This window comes from Brachyhypopomus gauderio, chromosome 2, assembly GCF_052324685.1.
Source record: "Brachyhypopomus gauderio isolate BG-103 chromosome 2, BGAUD_0.2, whole genome shotgun sequence".
NCBI classification, from domain to species: domain Eukaryota; kingdom Metazoa; phylum Chordata; class Actinopteri; order Gymnotiformes; family Hypopomidae; genus Brachyhypopomus; species Brachyhypopomus gauderio.
In genome coordinates this window covers 992,047-1,012,378 of record NC_135212.1, presented here as the reverse complement: position 1 = coordinate 1,012,378, position 20,332 = coordinate 992,047, and the positions used below count along the sequence as shown (strand labels likewise).

The following is a 20,332-nucleotide window of genomic DNA, read 5'->3' as shown; positions in this document are numbered from 1 at the left end:
TTATTAAAACATTGAAATGATTGCACATAGCCTATTGAACCAAGACCTAACACAGTGTTTATTATTTAATGCTTAAATGAATAAAGCAATACTTTCTTATGGATCTGTCAGTAATTTCAAGTGAAAACATTTTTCAACAAGCAAACAGATAAAAACAAACTTCCTTCAAAGAAAACATGTCCTGTACATTAAATGAATAAAGTAATAAAGGTTTGAAAAGTGCTGGAATTTAGGCTAAAGTACTTGAAAATGCTTGAAATTGTAACTACTTCATTTCACAACAAATATCTGTCTGACTGAACAGTTAACAAATACGAGCCTCTTGTAATTCCAGGACGAAACATGAGAGAACGTGAAGACGTTAAGATTGGGCGTTTTGAAAATAAACAACCATTAAATAATGTGAATAAAAGCGAATTATGTCGAATCATTTCGAATATATGTATAAAAATTTAACTTAATTAAGTTTAACGTGGTGGTGCGCACAACGTTACAAAATTCGAGAGGTGCACGACCTCGCGAATCGACAGCGCGCGACGCCCTCGCCCACAGGCGGAGCCACTGCGATTACGTCATTTTCGCCGAGCGGACCTCTGCCGCTTGTGTGCGCTGCAGTGACTTCGCGGGCTACCGTTGCATTGTGGGGAATGTAGTGTTTGTGCGTGCAAAACACCAGCGGGCGGCTGTGGCCTGCGGGCCGGTTCTAATAGTAATTAAATATCATCCAGGGGGCCATAGATAATCAATTCGCGGGCCGGATCTGGCCCGCGGGCCTTGACTTTGACATATGTGGTTTAGAGCATCCAATTAGAAGACTATTACAGTAGTCTAATCTCGACGAGACAAAAGCATGAACTAGCTTCTCTGCATCAGCTAATGAAAGTAAGTGTCTCAGCTTGGCAATATTACGTAAATGGAAAAAGGCAGCCTTAGTGACATTGCATACATGTGTGTCAAATGAAAGATCAGAATCAATAGTGACACCTAAACTTTTTGCAGTAGATTTTGGTGTTACTGAAAAACCATCTAGGGTAAGGGGAATATCAGCCCAATTGCTTCTAACAGCTTTAGGCCCAAGAATCAGTACCTCAGTCTTGTCAGAATTTAGTTTAAGAAAATTAGACGCCATCCAGTTTTTAATATCCTGGATGCAGTTCTCAATCTTGAGAGTTGTGGTGGTATCATCTGGATTAGAAGATATATACAACTGAGTATCATCTGCGTAGCAATGGAAGCTAATGCCATGCCTACGAACTATGAAGTACTATGTATCTACCATCTGGATCTGTTATATTGTTGCTAATGGAAAAGCTTATCCTTTTGTTAATTAATATGGCCACCCCCCTTTGTTTTGAGTTGTAACAGGCTGAGTTCAAATGTGGGAACTGAGGAGAGGTCAGTGTGTATGTAGGTGTCTTGGACATGTGTTTCCTGTAGAAAGACAATATCTGCTTGTAAGTCGTTTAGCCGATTAAAAATTTTCAATCTCTTTTCCCTCGAACCAGTTCCACGTACATTCCATGTGACAAACTTCAGTGAACTCATGTTAAGACTACTTGTTTGAGTGTTGGATGGTTGCTAAAGGTGTGTGTGTTGTATGCCTGTGTTGAATGTTTCGTGTATGTGTCTGTGCTATATGTCTGTGTGTGTGTGTGTGTGTGTGTGTGTGTCTGTGCCTGCATGAATCGGTCGTGTGTGTGTGTCTCCTGTGTGTTAGTGTGAGATTGTGCTATATGTCTACGTGTGTGTCTGTTTTGCCTACCTGCCTGCATGTGCGTGTGTGTGTGCATACAATACATTGCAGTCTTGAAAGTGGGTGAACAAATCGCTGGGTGTGTGTAGAAAGAGAAAAGGAGAGGGGAAGGGAAAAGGTGACGTACACTGAAAGTGCATATACAACAAAAAAAAAGTATAAACAATTAAGACTTATGACGGAAAACATACGGTACGGTGCTAATTAGACCGGCATTAGTTATTTAAACTTAGACATATCTTATTGTTCTAGACGAAAAGTAATGTGTCATAAAGAGTTGGCGCCGGTGTCGGTGTTGATACAGTTCAGCTGTTTAGAACAGCCACGGTGTTGCGCTTGTGTCGAGGTAAAGATGACCGTTCACGTAGAGTTTGTCCACTGAGATTACAGCCCGGGAACCTGCTTGGATGAAACTCTTGCGGATGGGGAACAAGACCTTGCGTCGGAACAAGACCTTGCGTTGGGGAACTGGTCGTTGATGCTAAAGTCCGTTTCTTTCAGCTCCCGGCCGCGGCTCTTTAGCAGTTCTTTATGTTCAAACTTAGCCACGATCGGTCTGGGTCTTCGAGCATCCGGCCGTTTCCCCCCACAGGCGGTGAACGCCGTGAAAACTGATGGTTTTGACGGTGGCCTCTGAGATTTTCAGGTGATTTTGCATAAATGTTTTTACCGTGGTCTCGGGGTCTTCGTCTGCCTTCTCCGGAATACCTGCAAATATTAAATTGTCTCTCATACTGCGGAACATTCTCATTTAACATGACGTCACCACACACTCAATGTAATGAATGCTCATTATCAAAGGTCTAAATGTTTTTAACCTTTTTAAACTAAACCTTTTTTATTAAATCATGAACTCTATGTAAATTATTTATTGCATCAACTATTTATTAAAGGATATATTTTCATAGGGCTACAATAAATTCAGTTAACCAAGGGTGGGGAGGTGGGGGTGGAGGGTGTTGGCAGAATTCAGCAGAGCAACATTTCAGAGCTGTCAATTTCAATAACAGTAATCATGTTCTTCCTTTTGTGTTCTTCTGAGCCATGAGTCACTCATTTCACACTTGCTTTACTGCTGTTATTTTTAACAGGTCTTTCCACTATAGGGCCGCGGACTGAGCCTGTAAACACATGAGCGAGTTGGACCGCGGACTGGGCCAGCTGATGTGGGCTGACAGTATGCAGCGGAGAAAAAAAAACAAAACAATTTGTCCCAGAAAAACGGAAATGGAAAGAGACGCCAGTTGCACACTGACACTGCTGAGGGTCTAACTCAGGGCTATTCAACTATATTTTTATATTAGAATTGGCATACCTGTGGGCCAGACAATTTTCAGATCTATATCAATACTGTCACAGTGGATGTAAAATTTAATGTAATTTGTTGACGGGGGGGGAGTGGCAAACGTAACATAGAGCCGCATAGAGAAACAACATGCCGTAAAGCGCCACACAGTGTTGTAAAATGTTGCAAATAAAATGTTATTTATTTTTGTGGCAGTTTATCAAATATTTATTATTATTTATGGGGAGATAATGCTACAAATTCATTAAAGGGCCCGCGGGCCGCCAGTTGAATAGCCCTGGTCTAACTCATCATGTAATCCCTCCGCGACATGATTGACATGATTGAAACGTGAAAAAATAAGTCAGCATTGCCGTAAAGATGGAGCAGTGTAAGCCAGGGTCTAAACAAACTATGAAATGTAAAGGTGGCGCTGAAAAGCTGAGAGTGACTTTCAGCAGCTTTCCAGTTGTTTTTGCCCTGTATTTTGTCAGGGTCAAGTTGTTAGGTTTGTTAGTTATTTTGTTATGCCACTATGTGGTTTTGTAATCATATTATTGCTGGAAGTAATATAGTAATATTGTCCATATGACAATAAAAGCTATCATATACACTACGTGCCATGTATAGATTCATAGACTATATATATATAGTGGCTCAGTCCGTCACAATCTCTCGGGCCACTTTTTCTCACCAGTCCGTCCTGCTCAGTAGTCACATCAACCTATGTTTTGTAATGTTAAAATCATAGCAAGTCTAAGCACATCTATACTGGGAGTTTTCCCCTTATGAAACAAAAATATATGGCAATATACTGGAAAATATACTTCAATATATTAAATTATACAACTTCATATATGGGAAACAAGTGCTTATATTTTTCAATATACTGCAATATATGCATAGAACATGTATGTCTATATATTTACACATGTAAAAAAATATATTGCAATGAAGGCAAAAACTGCATTACATTTTTACAATGAATGTTTTATTGAATCAATGAGTTTACTTTTACAAAATGCTCAACTGATTTTCAAGTTATTCCACTGTTTGCATAATGACACATTCCATACATGAAAAAATTGACAGTATATATTCAATTCAAACACAGACCTTTCAAAACCAAACACGTTTGAGCATATCAGCATATTTAAACCCCACCACCCCCACCCCACTTTTCAGTCCTCCACACTGGATCTTGGCGGTATACATGCATAGAGGCTAGGATATCGTGGCAGATCAATTAGCAAGCATTTTCTTTTAAACATTGTCACATGAAATATCTGTTTCCTGCCCCGCAACACTCTCTTCAGACCAACTACATTTTCAGTATTAATCAATGTATTGTGTGATCTATCATACTCTCTTCCAAGAGCAAAGCATTTTCTGTTGCCTTGTTGCTCTACTATGATGTAGTAGTAAACAGAGATTATGTGTCCATTTTCCAGCAAAACAGTGAAGCTGTTCCTTTTCACTACTCTGGTGAATTCTTGTGAGTAATACAGTTGTCCATTGACTAGAATTCTACTGAATATTTTCACGACTGTATCCACTGTGACTGAAAGTTGCTCTCTCATGGCCAGTAACTCTTCACTAGTAAGTTTTCGAGAATAATGCAAACCAAGGGTAAGAACCTGATCTGCTACTCTTTCAAACTGCCTCAGTCTTTTTTGACCACTTAAGTGGTTATACAGCTGGATGCATTCAGGCACTGCATTTCTCAGTGCATCATTTCTCAAAAGAGGCAATACTTGTCTATAAGTGAATTCTTTCATTATCTGTAAAGGAACACACTGAGTGCCATGAAACATTTTTAGTAATACCCCATTAAATGACTCAAAAATATATCCTGAATGTGCCCACAAAGGCCCCCAATTCTTTACAGATTCAGGTAAATGAAGACATAAATGTACATTAAATGACACATTCTGCTTTCCATACAGTGTTTCAAATTGTTTGACAAAATCTACAACCAAATTTTCACATCTTTTTAACTCCTCTGTTGTAATGATGTCCTTGCACAGTAAGAACATGAATGTGACAAGAAGTAACCAGTGTTGATAAAATATCTGGGGCAGAATTCCTTTTAGCACAAATATACTATAAAACAGTAACCAGTTCTGCCATTCACTAGCCTTCCAAAACCTTCTTTGCTGAAGAGATCGAGGGACTCTTGTCACATTGCAAGGAGGCTTAATTAGTAAGAGTTGTTCATCAAGTTCATTCACTCGGTTACCAATGTAGTATGGTTTCTCGTGGTTTTCACTGTCCAGCCACATGCTTGCCATTTGACGAACTAAACCAAGATGTACATTGTGCATATGGTCAGGAGGCATACTAGTTATGATGTCAAAGTGTGGGATGTTTATAAGACATGTGGGCCCTTTAACACCTCTCACAGATTTTGTGGTGCGCAGAGCCTCCTTTGCATCTCTTATGGTTGAAGTGTGGTCCCTTTTTGGAACATCTTTATATGGGTATGCCCTGACAGTACCATTTCCCTTTTGAACTTGTTCACCAGGATGTAGACAGAGGCTGCACCCATATTGACCATTAAACTGTGTCATGTTTTGTAGTATGGGCCTGGCAACTGAATCACACATCATAAGAGCTGCCACAACTCTACATTGTTCCTCAGTGCTGTTTGTTTTTAGCTTAAAGCCCACAGTTGACAACTTCTGACACTCCAGAGTGAAAGGTTTTAAAAATGTATTAACATTTGGCTTTTTACTGCCAAACCACAAGCCAAAAAGCAAAACGTTTTCTTTGCGCACAGGGTAAGGAAGCTCGTTTACAATCCCTTGTAATGGCCAAATACTATACAGTGATGATTTAAACACAGGCACACCATCACAGTTGAGTGTTAAGGAGTATCCATGAGGACCATCAAGCGGGCCTCCTTCTTTGTTCAGATTATGGTAGAGTTTACCACTACATATGTCATCATAATTTTCAGAACTGAATGTGTCATTTCCTAACTTGAGACAACATGCAATATCCTGTCTTTGAAGAAGATGTTCCAACTGTGTTTGGATTGGTAAGTATATGAAGAAGTTTCCATTTTTTAGTGAACTGTCTTTATCCCACATTGTGCTGCAGACTGTACACTGCCCTTCACTAACTTTGTCACCGATGTAATACTCACAGTTTGGACAGTATATGTGACACTGTAGGTGACCCTGTATTGGCTTAAGCACTTTTAAGAACAGATGTTTTGATGTTGACATTATGTTTTCTGGACAGTGGATATTAATCAAATCTAGAAGATCAGAAAGGGCCACACCAGTGAGTGCGTGTCTTAAAACAAATGACATTATAAGTAAAAAACTCTGAGCTTTGGTTAGTCGTGAACCAGTGTAAAGTGGCTCTTCATTTAACTGAGGAAACTTTTCATTACTATCTTCTCCCTCATTTACTGACTCGTTAGGACTGCTTTCATATACAGGGGAAAATTGTTCTCCACTGCCAAGAATGGATTCAGAGTCAGACTCAATAAAAGACTGCATTGGTTCCAACATACTCATACCGACACTGTCATCCAAGTCATCAGGATTGAAGTCACTTAATGACTCTGATAATGGGCTCGAATTTGGTCGATCACTGAAGTGAAGATCACACTCCATAGAACATTCATCCTCAAACAAGAGTGGGGATGTAGGACACCTGGACATAGAATCACCACAGTCAGCCTGCAGGATCTGGAATAGGGAACAAAAAAAGAAGTTTCTGATTATAACAAATAAAATAATAGAAATGTATTAAACATAGACCCAAAAATAGTTATACATATCCCAACAAACATTTTACAAATAAACTGATTTTGTACACCTGTTGTAACCTCCAGTATAATAATTTCAGAGGAACTATCTGATTTTTGAGATGCACAAGAACTAATACCAAATTAGAAACAAAAAGCAGAAAGCTTGTGATATATAGCATCTATGAACTAATACATTCATATATAGTATATTTACAGTTGTGTGTTGAGCATTGTGAGTATCTTCATAGATGTTTTCAATGTTATGGTCAGAACTATGGCACATCAAGTTCTGTTTTGTGAGAACAATGACGACATTTTTAATCATTTTCAAACTATGCAGCTTCAAATCATTGCACACATTAATACAAGAAAACAAGGCTTTTGTTTTGCCTTTAACAGAGCATACCCTGATAATGTACACACATGATAACTGATACCTACAGATGCTTCCTCTCCTGAAAGACAGCACTGTCCACTGATAGGAGTCCAAGCTTCAGAGAGTTCATCAGCTGTTTTCTAAAAAATAATTAAAAACATATGTGCCACATAGACTACAAAACAATGATACAATGAAAAGATGACCCTGGCACACAAATTTTAGTAGAGATCTCGATGTTCCCAAAAGTACCAAGGTGCTGCTGAATTACAGGGACATGTGTATGAAATTATGCACACGACTTAAGATATTTTCTATTTGACATAATGCTGCAGCCAAAAAAAAAAGGCATCTTGACTTTGAATGTTTCACTTAATGTAAGCGTGATGCAAACAGTAGATACACAATATGAATTTGATGTTCATGTACAATATAGACCAAATGTTTTTGATCATTATGAATTTACTTGATGGGAAATGTAAGGTAAAGTTTGCGTGCAAGGGGGTTAAACCAGGCAGTCAAAAGGCTAACGGTTAGAGATGAGATTAAGAGTTAAAGTTACATAAATAAAGCAGTTTGGTTAAGTTTAAGGTAACAACCAATTCACCTCACGTGACATTTCAATGATTCGGTTCGTAATCTGTGGTTATGCTTTTTTTGTTTTGTTTTTTTAAGTTGAAAAGCTCATTGCACTTACGCTAACGTAACCACCACTGTGTGCATCTTCGGAGCTACTGTCAGAGTCGCATTCAGAGGAATTATGATTCAGGTTCTGTTGTGTAAAAACAAAAAGGCTGTTATTGCTAATACAAGTCAGATTCTTGTCAAAGTTCAAATCATTGACAAAGAATATTTTGTTCAGCTACATAGCCAAAACTTACAGAGACTTCCACTCCTGACAAACTCTGTTGTTTACTGAGAGGAGACCAATCTTCAGAATTGTCATAAGTTACCTATAAAACAGATAACTAAATAAATTCCCATACATTCTACTAACCAAACTGTATGTGTCCAAAGTTAACATGTAACAGGGTTACCTCTTAAGATATTTTTAAGACAAAACCTAACACAAAAAATGTGCATTTAAAAATTATTTGAGAAAAATATCAATGTCCTGACTAAATTAACATATTTAAGTGCACTCAGTGAAATATTAATAAAACACAGAAACACATAGGGAAGACATTATTGATGTATTATTGATCAAAATGGATCATCACTATCTTGGAAATAAGAAATAAAGCAGTTCAAGCTTACATTGACTTCATCTGTAGTTCCCGACAGACTTTGTGTGGACTGTCCACTTAGGGGGCTCCAGACACCAGGACTGTCATGGGCTGCTGGCTAATTATCAAAAAAAAATTACAAGAACAAACCTCTCATATCCAAAACACTTTCTATGTAAAGAGTGTACCAGATTTAGCAAAAAACAACATTTCCAAAATCGTCTCCAGACTAAAAATTAATATTGCAAGATCACTCACAATCTAATAGCTATGTATATTTCAAGGTATTGATAAATACTTCTGCTGCAGGAGAGGTGTCTGGCAAGACTGAGTGATGAAAAGTTTTTTCTCAATATTTTTCAAAGTAGCTGGCTACTGACACAATGGTCAAATGGCACAAGTAACTTCCAAAAGGTCTACGAAAAGGTTTAACTTTATATTAACATATTTTAAGTTCATGACTCACCAGGTCCTGGACTGACTGATGAATCTCAATGTTGTTGGCCTCTATCAATGCTTTCCTGTGATTAAAGAAAAAAAATTATATATATATATATATATATATATATATATATATATATATATATATATATATATATATATATATATCTACGTTATTCATTCATTATCTTAACCACTTATTCCCGGTTTCTAGGGTCCCAGTGCATAGCCAGTTTGCAAGGCAGGAACAACCCTAGGCACAAATCTATCGTATGGCACACACACTCACTGCACTTTATCAGTCTAAGGAGTTTAGCCAAAAGGTTCAAGTTACATACACAAAGCAGTTGTTAAAGCTTAAATAACAAAAAATAAATGATCTCAGATTACTGCCAGGTTTAAGTACCTCATACAATCCCACTTATAAAAAATGCAAACTATCCATCTACCTTCATCTACCTGTCGGAAAATCAGCTGAATGGAGCTGGCGAGTCACCATGAACTCACCCTGAAACTCATCTGTAACCTACCGCTAGTACAGAATCACGACACAAGTTACTCGGCCATGATGAAGCAAAAAAACTAACCTTAATTTCCATCGTTTTGTTCTTGCTGGAATCTCCGTGTCTTCTGAACCCAGGAGAATATATTTCCTCTTCAATCGGTCCATTTTTCCATCTGTGTCACATGTGAGCATCGAGTCGAGCGGGACAGCAGCACCCGCGATTTCTGGATCAGCGCGCCGTGATTGGATCGCGGAACCGGAAGATTTCGGAGATACGAGTAACTAGCCAATCACAGTTCAGTAGGACAGGGCGACGTTTACGTAACGGACGTGGAGGGAAAAGGACGGTTGAAATTGTAGATGTGCAACTCAAGTTTGGATAAAATACGTAAAATGTCCAGCTATCGGTATGCCCTTGTTTCATGGACTAATGGACCAGACAAAGATGCGATTAGCATCGTACCAACAAAGTGGATAATCGACTTTGACCCAACAGATACATCTAGAACATATCTAGTTGAATGTCGGATGACTAACACTAAGAGGCCTGTCAACGGATGGCAAGTTGAACATGCAGTGGTGCTAAAATTAGCAGGTAAGTTCAACTATTGATTTTAACAATAGTGTAAAATATTAACGAAAATTAGCAAACCCACATGCTGCTAATAAGGAAGTATTGAAATATATCGCCAAGAAATATATATTCATTGGAAGAAATATATATTCCAAGAAGTTGTTGCTTCTTGGAAAATATGCTAACTACACCACTCAAGGTGCACATCAGGTTATGTATCCCACGAAGCAATTGTTAGCAATAACGACCAACTGAATGAATGAATGAATGTTCCATTTATATAACTATAACTATGAGGTATGTTAACTGGATTTACAGAGCTGCTTTTTAAATAAATCAATAATGGGTCACATTTTTCAGTTTTTAAATTATTGTTTTAATACATGTATTGGTTGGCATCTTTGTGCCATTAAAATTCGATATTTCGAATTTATGTATTCATTAATGTAGAAAAAGAGTCTACACTGAAATCTGCTGAACGAGAACTTTTCAAAGAGGACATCCCAAAAGACCACAAGAGATCCAGGAAACCCAATCGCCAGTTCTGTGATGAAGATGATGCTTCAAACTGTGAAATTCCAAAAAAGGTAATTTAACAGATTAGGTGGTGAATGGATTGCAGTTTGATGCAACCAATGTCTACTCTAGCATCTATACAGGCAACTGCCTTCTTATTTAAACTTAGTACTGCTTTGACACACATTTTTTGTTCTTTTTATTGTCAGAGTTTTGTAACATGGTTACTTATATACTGTATTAGGAATTGCAATTTGCGAATGACTTGAAAGCTGGAAATGATATCAAATTAAGAGTGTTTATGTATTGATTCATCCATAATCAAAACCCTTTACCTTATAGAAAAAAACCAAACTTGCAGCACGGAGGCAGGCAGAGGAAAACATTATTTCTGAAAACAACCAACTTACCCCAGAAATCCAGAGTCCAGCAGAAGGGTCACGCAATGAAAATGCTGAGCAAATCAGAGACCTCCAGAACCAGGTCAAGGCTTTGCAGAAGGAAAATACCAGACTGCGCCACATGGTAGTTAAAGGCAAGTATTTATTTCATATTAAATGCTAATGAGTATCTTTGCATTTTAAATTTAATTCATAGTGGTGTTTCATTTTACATGTAATATATTAGTTATAATAGATATATTACCTAACTGCTCATTAAGAATTCATTACTGATTTAGTAATTGAGTACCCGGAGTAAACTCAGGTGGACGACATGCAGTCTCCACACAGAAAGTAAATCTTGAAACTTGAAAAGGACCCAGACCACTCCACCCAAGGATTCTTGCAGTGATACACTGAGCTACCCCACATTCATTTTCTTATTAAAATTATTTTACAGAAATTCCATCTTTGTTAGTGGACATTAAAAAGGTTCTCGCCAATAGTAATCCCACCAAAGATGTTACTGTCTGTGAAGATGAAAATGAGGGTGAAACTACATCTTGTACACCTTCAGAAGTAAGCATTTTTGCAGTTGCTACGTTTAGAGTTGAAAACATACCATAACATATTCTGTTGCTTGTGGTGATTTTCTTTGTTTTTTGTTTTGTTTTTTACAATTAATAAGATGAAACTGGGGAAAGATGGCACCACCACTGTCTCAGCTCATTGTTGGGAGACTGCAAAATCCCAACCTACAGCCAGTGGGATGGCACGAGTGCTGCTGTTGGGCCTCTTTAGTGTTGATGTTCTCCTAAAATCCAATCTGACCGGAGGGATCAACAAAGTCGATCCCACTGCACAACGACGACAGCCTCTCGATGGGAAAAAACTGCAAGCTTTACTTGGTAAAATATCCATTTTTTTTTTCAGATTTGGTGCCAGAATTTCCAGTTTTATTTGTCACAATTATAACAAAGGAGGAGCTTTTAGGACACATGTATGTACCATATAGATTATGTTAATACATTAAAGTAAAACACTAGCTCATTAGAATATTGTTTGACTACCATAGCCAGCAGCATATGCAGTCACATTGGCATAAACCATAGCTAAATATTGCAGGACCTCTTAAAAAAAAAAAAAAAGCATAACCACAGATTACATACCGAATCATTGAAGTTGTCACATGTGAAATAATGCAGGATGCAGAGATGAGTGATCCTATAAATGTTTATTTGAACGAATAACGTAGCTCCTTGGCATATGTCTGACATGTAAGGGACTCACAAAGACAAGCACAGGACAATACTAACTCACGCCATATATACTTAATTTAACACATAACGAGCACCGCATATAACATTTTATACTGATGAGATGGGTGAACACATACACAACCACACCCACAGGACGTACATATATGGACACAGACTACACATGCACATACCCAAAGGGAAGGGTCCAGGGCTGTAACATGACAGAAATATAATAGGCTATAAGAATTTGTGTGTAAGAAGTGTAAGAATTTTGATATCTCATGGTCTGAAATTGATTAGCACATGAATGCATCCCAAATGAATCAGGCCAAATTTGGTGGCACCACCCTCAGGCCAAAATATACAAACTCTGTCCTTCCATTATTTGCATTACAAACCAGTTCATTTAAAATATTATAAATGACACGTTGAGGACCCCGGCCCCTCCCTTTTGGGCTTGTGTTTACGTTGTCCACGTGTATCGTCTGCGTCTGTGGATCTTCGTGGTTGTGGTTATGTCTTGTGAATATCCGTCTCACCTGTGGTTCGTCTCGTAATCACGTGGGGCTCATGTGGTTTGTCTATTTAATGTGTGCTCGCGCAGTGTCCTGTGCTCGTCGTTGTCTAAGTCTGCACGTTGTGTGTAAAGGTCTATGTGTTGCCCGTGCACTTATTGCGCTACATTTGTGAGAAATAAACAGTGACCGTGAGAAATACCAGCAGACTCGTGTCTCGTCCGTCAGCCGCCTCCCGTGTCACAATGAATGTACTTATATTTCATGCTGTATTTTGTGAATGTCTAATTATTTGTTATTGTTGTGTTTCACAGATGCTGTTGTAAACCAGCATCCAGGGGCCAAGATCTCAGATCTTAGAAAATCAATCAACACAAGAATTTGTGAGTTAAGGCACCAGGTGAAGAGAAAGAACAGTATGGACAATGTTAAATAAGATAACTGACGGTGTTTCACAAATTGATGTGTTTCACAAGGTGGACTTAAATTTTCACGAGTGATTATCTTGAATGGCTAAAAGGTGAATGGCTAAAGTCCAAGCAATTACTAAATTTCACAATGGTTCTGAGATGCACTTTATTGTTTATAACTGTGTGTTATAACATTTTGTGTGAAAGGTTTTTTTTTTCCAAAGCCAAATAAAAAAAAATTTGATTACCCCTTAGTGTGTGGTAATATATGTTAGCTATATGGTAAATTTTGTGTGTGTGTGTGTGTGTGTGTGTGTGTGTGTGTGTGTGTGTGTGTGTGTGTGTGTGTGTGTGTGTGTGTGAAATGTTTTATTAATTATAATATGAAATATATTAAGATATATGAGTAAATATATTTTATGTATTCTACATCATATATCTTATTATATTTAATATTATATTGATTAATACATTTCATTATATATATATATATATATATATATATAATGAAATGTATTATTAAATATAATATGAAATATATTAAGATATATGAGTAAATATATTTTACATCATATAAAATATATGAAAAGCGGCAATTCCTTATGTATTTTTAAATATATTGTAATATATTGATTATTATATAACATAATATATAAGTCTGTATATTTCCAATACATTTTGGTAATAAAAATTATCTGCTTTTTATCAGTTAATTATTAATTTGTATCACTTAGTGTAGCCAAGAGGAATATTAAATTTGTTAAATCTTTTCAATTAGCCAGTAAATCAGAACACAAAATAATTTAATATATTGACAGGTAATATATAGGGAAATATATATTCTTAGGAATTTTAAAAAGTCTAAAGTCTTTTCAAAAGTCTAAAAGGATTATTTAATTGGACTTGTTTAAATAGAAAATTTTGAGTATTAAAATAAAGTTTCTCCTACTTGCAGTTCTGAATAATGATAAATAATAATTTAAATAAGATATGGCTGAAGACTGAAACCCTGTCCTTTAGTGCGACATGGGCGACATCGTCTAGTCATTTTGTGAAGAGGCATTGTGACATTTTGGAATAAAAGGCATTTGAAAAACACTGTATGTGCTGCTCCCTACTGCTCATGGAAAGAAACACCATTGGACAAAGCTGCATCACAGAGCTGCATCAAAGCTGTACCACAGCTCATTCTGTGTGAAAACACTTACTGGTCTCCTTCATCATATCCTGATGACACTGGAACACCTTGGATGGCAGCAGCAAATTTTGGAAAACAGCTTTATTTATTATGTGATCCATGTTATCTCAAAAATAGGCCTGTCAGAATTATCTACGTTGAAATGTCTTTGAAAAAGTCATCATTTACTGGGTCTTGCGGCACGTTAGTGAAGCCATCAGCACTGTATGCTACGAGTGAATTCTTCATGGAATTTGTGGTGAATCCATAGAAAGATGTTTTAGTGCCCACATCCTCCTCGAAGCCTTTGATTATTGCTCCCTTCACACTGGAAATGACAGACATTTACTTATTTGTCAGGAATTCAGTATTACTCTTTGGTCAAGTAGCCTTGAACTCTCTATAAAGCACACAGAATGTCGTATAGGAACATTCACTTCCCAACAAACAGAAACCTGAACAATAAAGCCTGCATGTTTTGCAGGAATACCAAGTGTCCATTTTACAATCAGGCCCCATTACCAAACATTTACAAAAGCTATACTTGAACTCACACTCACTGAAACCAACGCTAAGATAAATGTTTCACTAGCAAATAAACAATACAAAGACACATCCTCTTCAGCATGAATAGAATATCTCACTGGGGTGTGTTTTCATAGAAATGTTTCATAAACCACCTTAAAACTGGGGTAAGAGGAAGAAGACATAAAAAGAGGAGAGATGCTCAAACCTGAAGACATAATCATGACTGTGGACGGCGTTCCCCTGTCCTGAACTGTTGAGGATTCTATCATTGCCGACCACTGCACAACGCACACACTGGTCTGGGGACTTTCGTTCAAATAGACGACTGCTAGAAGAATTCTGCAGCAGTGACAGGGCAGAGCTCACAACTGGTGGTATTGGGGACATGGAGGAATAGGTTAGCTGAGAGTGAATAAACCTGCATAAGATATTCAATCTGCTTCTAAGCCATTTTCTTCAAATCACACACAAAGATACATTTAGTCTGAATGGACTAAGCCTAGCACAGGTGAGTTTGACCATAAATTTTACCCTCTGGAGGAATATTCTTCCAGCCATATGGCAGATTAGCATATTGGAGCCGCTGCCACTCAGACTGGTTAAAACTCTCTGCTCACTGCAGCAGTGGCACTGAGAAGTTGAAACGATTCCTCAGATAGCTATACTCTCTCACAGTCCACTTTAAGGAGCAGGATGGCACATGCTACAGGGGAAGAGATAGCGAGGCCATATCATGCAAACAACAGGATATGTGCCCTAATGGATGAAGACACTTTGTAAAATGCACAAAAATAATTTTGGACGCATTAAATTTGGAAGCATAAGAATTTTGCAATATAGGATTTATTCTTTACAGAATGACTGCTGATTCCTTGCATTCATTACTGATTAACACACACACACACACACACACATGAATATAAATTTTTATATATATTAGAGGTGTCAATTCCAGGTTCCGCGAATCAGAGCCGTAGAAAGAGAGAGTTGCGACACTCCCATAGACTCCTATTGTAATTCAGGAATGCGGAAGTAAACGTGCCATGGGGAGACCAATAGTTCCAAACATGCTATAGTTCCAGCATTGAACTGCGTATATTTGAAGCATTTCCGCGGCTGTTTTTCTGGTAAGTTAATGAATTATTCATCGTTTCCTATATAATCCTCCATAAATGTGATTAGTATTACTGTTATAGTTAAGTGGTCACTTGTTGTTAGTTTATTTCTGCATTTTAAATGCCGTTAGCTTAAATTACACTTCGCTAGCATTAGCTATGCTATTAAAAGCAGGAATCGCTTAGCGGTGCATTAGCCTCAGAGTATTCAGTCATTAGGATAATTGTTAAATTCAGTAATGCCTATATAGATTTGATCATATTGTAATTAATGGTAACTATCTGAAGTAGAAAAGATGGTTGGATTGTAATGAAGTTACTCTTTGGTTGATTAATTAATTAGCTAGTGTTTCAGTGACAGGTGATAAAACCAGCTGCTTGTACATGGATGACCACTATTTATACAGGATGCAACAATCAACAGGTCTATATATAATCTCAACACAATTTAGTAACAATTTTTTTAATTTAATTACGTATGATGCTTAGGATTGTCATTACCATCATAACATTTAAAATATTTTTTTAGGCCAGTGGTGTGATGACCAGACCAGTGGAGCAATGCAGATTGGTAATTACTGCAGTAACTGGTGGAGTGGGGATGAGAAACAGATCCTCCATACCTACTGAAGTTTAAGTACCACTGGGTGGCAGGACATTTGTAGGAGTTAAAGACAGACCAAGCACATTCATGGTAACAATGAAAGTATTTGATGGGGGTGTATTTACAGGTGTTACATGGCTTTGCTGGCTTTTCTTAGACATTTTCATCTGGCTTTTACTTCCAAAATGGCCAGTTTTGGACAGTGTGTGTTTCTTCCTCTCAGCCTGGATGTGCTTTGCTGCGATTCTCAACCTCAGCCTGATGTATCTGTTAGCTATTTTTTGTTTAACATCATGGCATGAGGGAAGCCTACTGTCTAAGAGCCTAGCCTCTATCTCCATTAAATGTTTTGCATTAGGGAGTGCCATAAGTGAGGCACTGGTCCTAGTTCGAAACAATTGATCGATTTTCCGAACTAGATCAAAAGCCTCCTGTGATGGCCGACAAAGTGCACCTGACTTGAATTCCTTCAATTTTAGTAAAATACTGTGCTCTTCTTCAGGGCTCTCGTTTCTGTGCTTAATTGCAATTTGACATTCATTACAAATTTTGGAATATTTGATTACTTGATTCACAATGTACCCTGTCAGATGATAGAGAGCACAGGTCTCCATTTTTGTGTAGTCAGGTGAGGGTGTAGTCACAGGGTTGTGCTCCAACAGGTCATCCACTCTGATGCCAGGACTGGGAAATTCCTCTTTAGCATCCAGGAAGTCTGCCAATAGGCTACTGTCATCCTCCTGATAGCTTCCTGATTTTAGTGTAATAAGAAACTGTCCAACTGATATTGATCTTAGTGCCTGGTGAAACTCTACAGGAGTTGGGACTGGATTCCTCTGTCTTATGCAGCTAAACAGATTTTCAAGACAGTCTTGTGTAAACCTGCTTGTCAACACAAAAAAGTGTCCCTGGGCCAGCATGTCTTCTTGGATTGACAATATTGTGGATGTTGCCATAATGATTCCTGTTTGCACAGGTTTCCAGCTACCCTGTCGACCAATCTTCAGACCATGAAACAACTGGATCACTTGCTGAAGGAACATGATTGATTTATGATATTGATCGTTATTATGCCTGCTCAGTGCCATTACTGGGTGGCGAGAAGACATGATGTCAAACCAGTGGTTCACCTGCTCCAGGAACCATGCTGTTGTCAGGTAAGAGTCAGGTCGTTGTTCTTGCTCCACCATGTATTTCAGCCCGGCACTTGTTGTTTTGCTAAAGACATTTAATGCAGGGCCTACCTTCATCTTGTCAAAATGACTGGGGTGAAGGGTTTTATGTGACACATTTGGAGCTATTTTTAGTGTCATCCCCTCTTGAAAAGCCACCAAATCTTGCAACGGGCCAATCAAAGCTTCACAGGAAGAGAGCTTCTCCCTCTCCACTATATCTGGAGGAATTGTAAACGTCTGTCCACGGACAAGGGCACTTCTCAAGTTCTTAACTAGATGTGGGACATCTGGCCTAAAGTATAGCCTTCTGTCTGGTTTTGCTGGATGTGGAATAGATGTTTTATTATGGTCCACTCCGAAAGCCTTCCACATTGCCCGATTAGGGCTGCCCATGTCAGTGGTGATATTAATAACATGTAGCCCTATGGAGTCTGCTCTGTGAATAATGTCTAAAATGAGTGGTTTATAAACTGCCCCATCAGTGGAGTTACCACTGTAGTGGTAAGCCACTACTTGTTTCCAGCGTGTTGTGCTCCCTGTCAACATAAAAACACATGCATGCGTTGCTTCTCCTGTGTGGCCAGGTAAAGTCATATCCCCATAAAGCTTTCCTGTTCCCAGGTGCAGTTCCACGCTTGGTGTGATTGACATCTCATCAAGAGTCAGCACACATTCCTTCTCCATCTCATTTAGGCTATCTACCTTCAGCTTAAGCATGTCAAACACTTCCCCCAATATTCCTGGTTCCATCTTTATAAACTGTAGTCTTCTTTGCAGGGTTCTAATGTCAGGGAGAGGAATCTTCATGTCCTGCAGGAGCTTGTAGCCTGTTGCGCCTGTAGCAAAATGGAGTTTTATGGCTTTTTTAATGATGTCATTTCCCCATCTGATGCCCCTCTTGCTCTTCATTCTAATTGCATTCATCTGAGTTTTAGAAAAAACTGCCCCAAATTTTTTTTCCCTAACTAAATTTCTTCTCCGTAGGACTGCATTTATTCTTTTTTATCGTTTAAGGGCTGCTTCTAAACTTTTTATTTGTGTTTTTAGGTTCTCCCTCAGGTCTTTCTCACTTGCCCCTGGCTCACTTGGATGCTGCACACTCGTACTTGGCTCACTGCTTTCTGGTATACCTCTCTCAGTCTCCTCACAGCCTCCACCTTCCCTTATTTCACTTCCCTCACTTTCCCTTCTCTGTCTTTCCTCATTTCCTTCAGTAATATCTGAAATTATTACATGGCATTGTTAGGTTTAAAAAACGGGGTTAGCAATTGAAATACAAATTAACTTTATTAATTATAATCGTATGAATTATTATTTAAAATCATTCATACCAAATTTTATTTTAGGACAATATGTGTGGTCACTCGTCACTGCAAGAGAAATGACAGGAGATTTTGGGGTTCTCAGAGCAGGGGCCTTCCTTTTCTTAGGCTCAGGACGATGGATAAATATGGTTGGAACAGCATCAGCTTTCAATTTCACTTGGCCTGTTTTGGTTGTCGTGAATTGTTCTCCCTCAAAGTGTGCCTGCAGAATGAGTTTAAATTCCTCACAATCTCAGACCACATATCATATCTTTATTTGAAGTCAGGTACGCAATGCAACACAAAAATGAAACAATAAATCATGATCTGCACATATGGTGTATGAACAGAACTTACTGCACATAGTTTTCTGTTATTGTAATTTCTTGTGATGGTCAGGTTGCTTCTACTGATTTGGGCCAACCACTTTTTTCTTCTGTAGGTATCTTTTGGAAACCCATACATCCGGATCCCTTTCTCGGACCGATTGGTACATCCAAATGCTGCACAGCCAACCATGTTCAATAAGAAATCAATCTAGAAGTTTGATGTGAAACGAAAATGTTAGGGATGAATTAATTTATGTATTTAATGATGTTATTTTAGTGTTGTAGTGTAGACTACAGAATAAATCTATGTATTAAATGTTAAATGTGTTTTTAGTGTTGTTTTGTGGACTAAATAAATCTATGCCTGAACCTTTAATAGTGCAGGCTGCTTCAACAGGCTATTTGTAACTCTAGTTTTGTTCAAAGATACTATAAAAATTATATCAATAAATATTTATTGAAAGTTGATATAAATATTAAGTTGATATAAAGCAGATTAAGTGTTATATCGCCGGTGGATGGCGCCAGAGCTAGCGAGCTAGTAACGTATTGAATCACATCTGTGGATCTGAGGTAAATAAACTGGATATTTTTTTTCGTCGTGAGATATCGGAAGTGTGGCGTGAGAGCGTGTGAAAACGGTCAAATGCGTGTTGGCAACCCTGTATGTTGTAATATTTACCAGAAATACGGTAACCGCTGATGTCTTTCCCGTTTAAAACCATTCAGTGTTCGTGTTTGATTGGAACTATATGGTCCTCCATGAACCACGTGACCTCTGAGCGGCGAGATCACAGAGTGTCGCAACTCTCTCTTTCTACGGCTCTGCCGCGAATAAAAGTTCTCACCAGGATTTTGCTCAGGCTTCCTGGATTGTGTTGATTCAACTAATTTTACCTGGATTGCTAATTAGAAAATCTAGCAAGCTTGAGCAAAATCCTGGTGAGGACTTTTAATTGCGGAACCTGGAATTGACAATATAATGTGATACTCTTATCGGGCGATATAAAAAATTGACAAGACTAAGTTCAAGTTCACTTTATTTATATAGCACATTTAAAAACACAGGGTGTTAACCAAAGTGCTTTACATATTGT

At 38.1% G+C, this 20,332-nt stretch overlaps 4 long non-coding RNA genes across 4 annotated transcripts; 3 read left to right on the top strand and 1 right to left on the bottom strand.

Annotated features, from left to right (window-relative positions):
• Positions 1-8,069: 8,069 nt before the first annotated feature.
• Positions 8,070-9,949, bottom strand: LOC143508717 (uncharacterized). Its single transcript, XR_013129430.1, has 4 exons — positions 9,432-9,949; positions 8,870-8,924; positions 8,435-8,521; positions 8,070-8,130 (listed from the first exon to the last, which is right to left on the bottom strand). It is a non-coding gene; the product is annotated as an uncharacterized LOC143508717 (long non-coding RNA).
• Positions 9,047-10,968, top strand: LOC143508718 (uncharacterized). Its single transcript, XR_013129431.1, has 3 exons — positions 9,047-9,944; positions 10,374-10,510; positions 10,782-10,968. It is a non-coding gene; the product is annotated as an uncharacterized LOC143508718 (long non-coding RNA).
• Positions 10,969-11,205: 237 nt separating this feature from the next.
• Positions 11,206-13,079, top strand: LOC143508716 (uncharacterized). The gene is made up of 3 exons (XR_013129429.1): positions 11,206-11,398; positions 11,508-11,727; positions 12,908-13,079. It is a non-coding gene; the product is annotated as an uncharacterized LOC143508716 (long non-coding RNA).
• Positions 13,080-16,422: 3,343 nt separating this feature from the next.
• On the top strand, positions 16,423-19,165 carry LOC143483047 (uncharacterized). Its single transcript, XR_013122373.1, has 3 exons — positions 16,423-17,584; positions 18,650-18,726; positions 18,949-19,165. It is a non-coding gene; the product is annotated as an uncharacterized LOC143483047 (long non-coding RNA).
• The last annotated feature ends 1,167 nt before the right edge of the window (positions 19,166-20,332 follow it).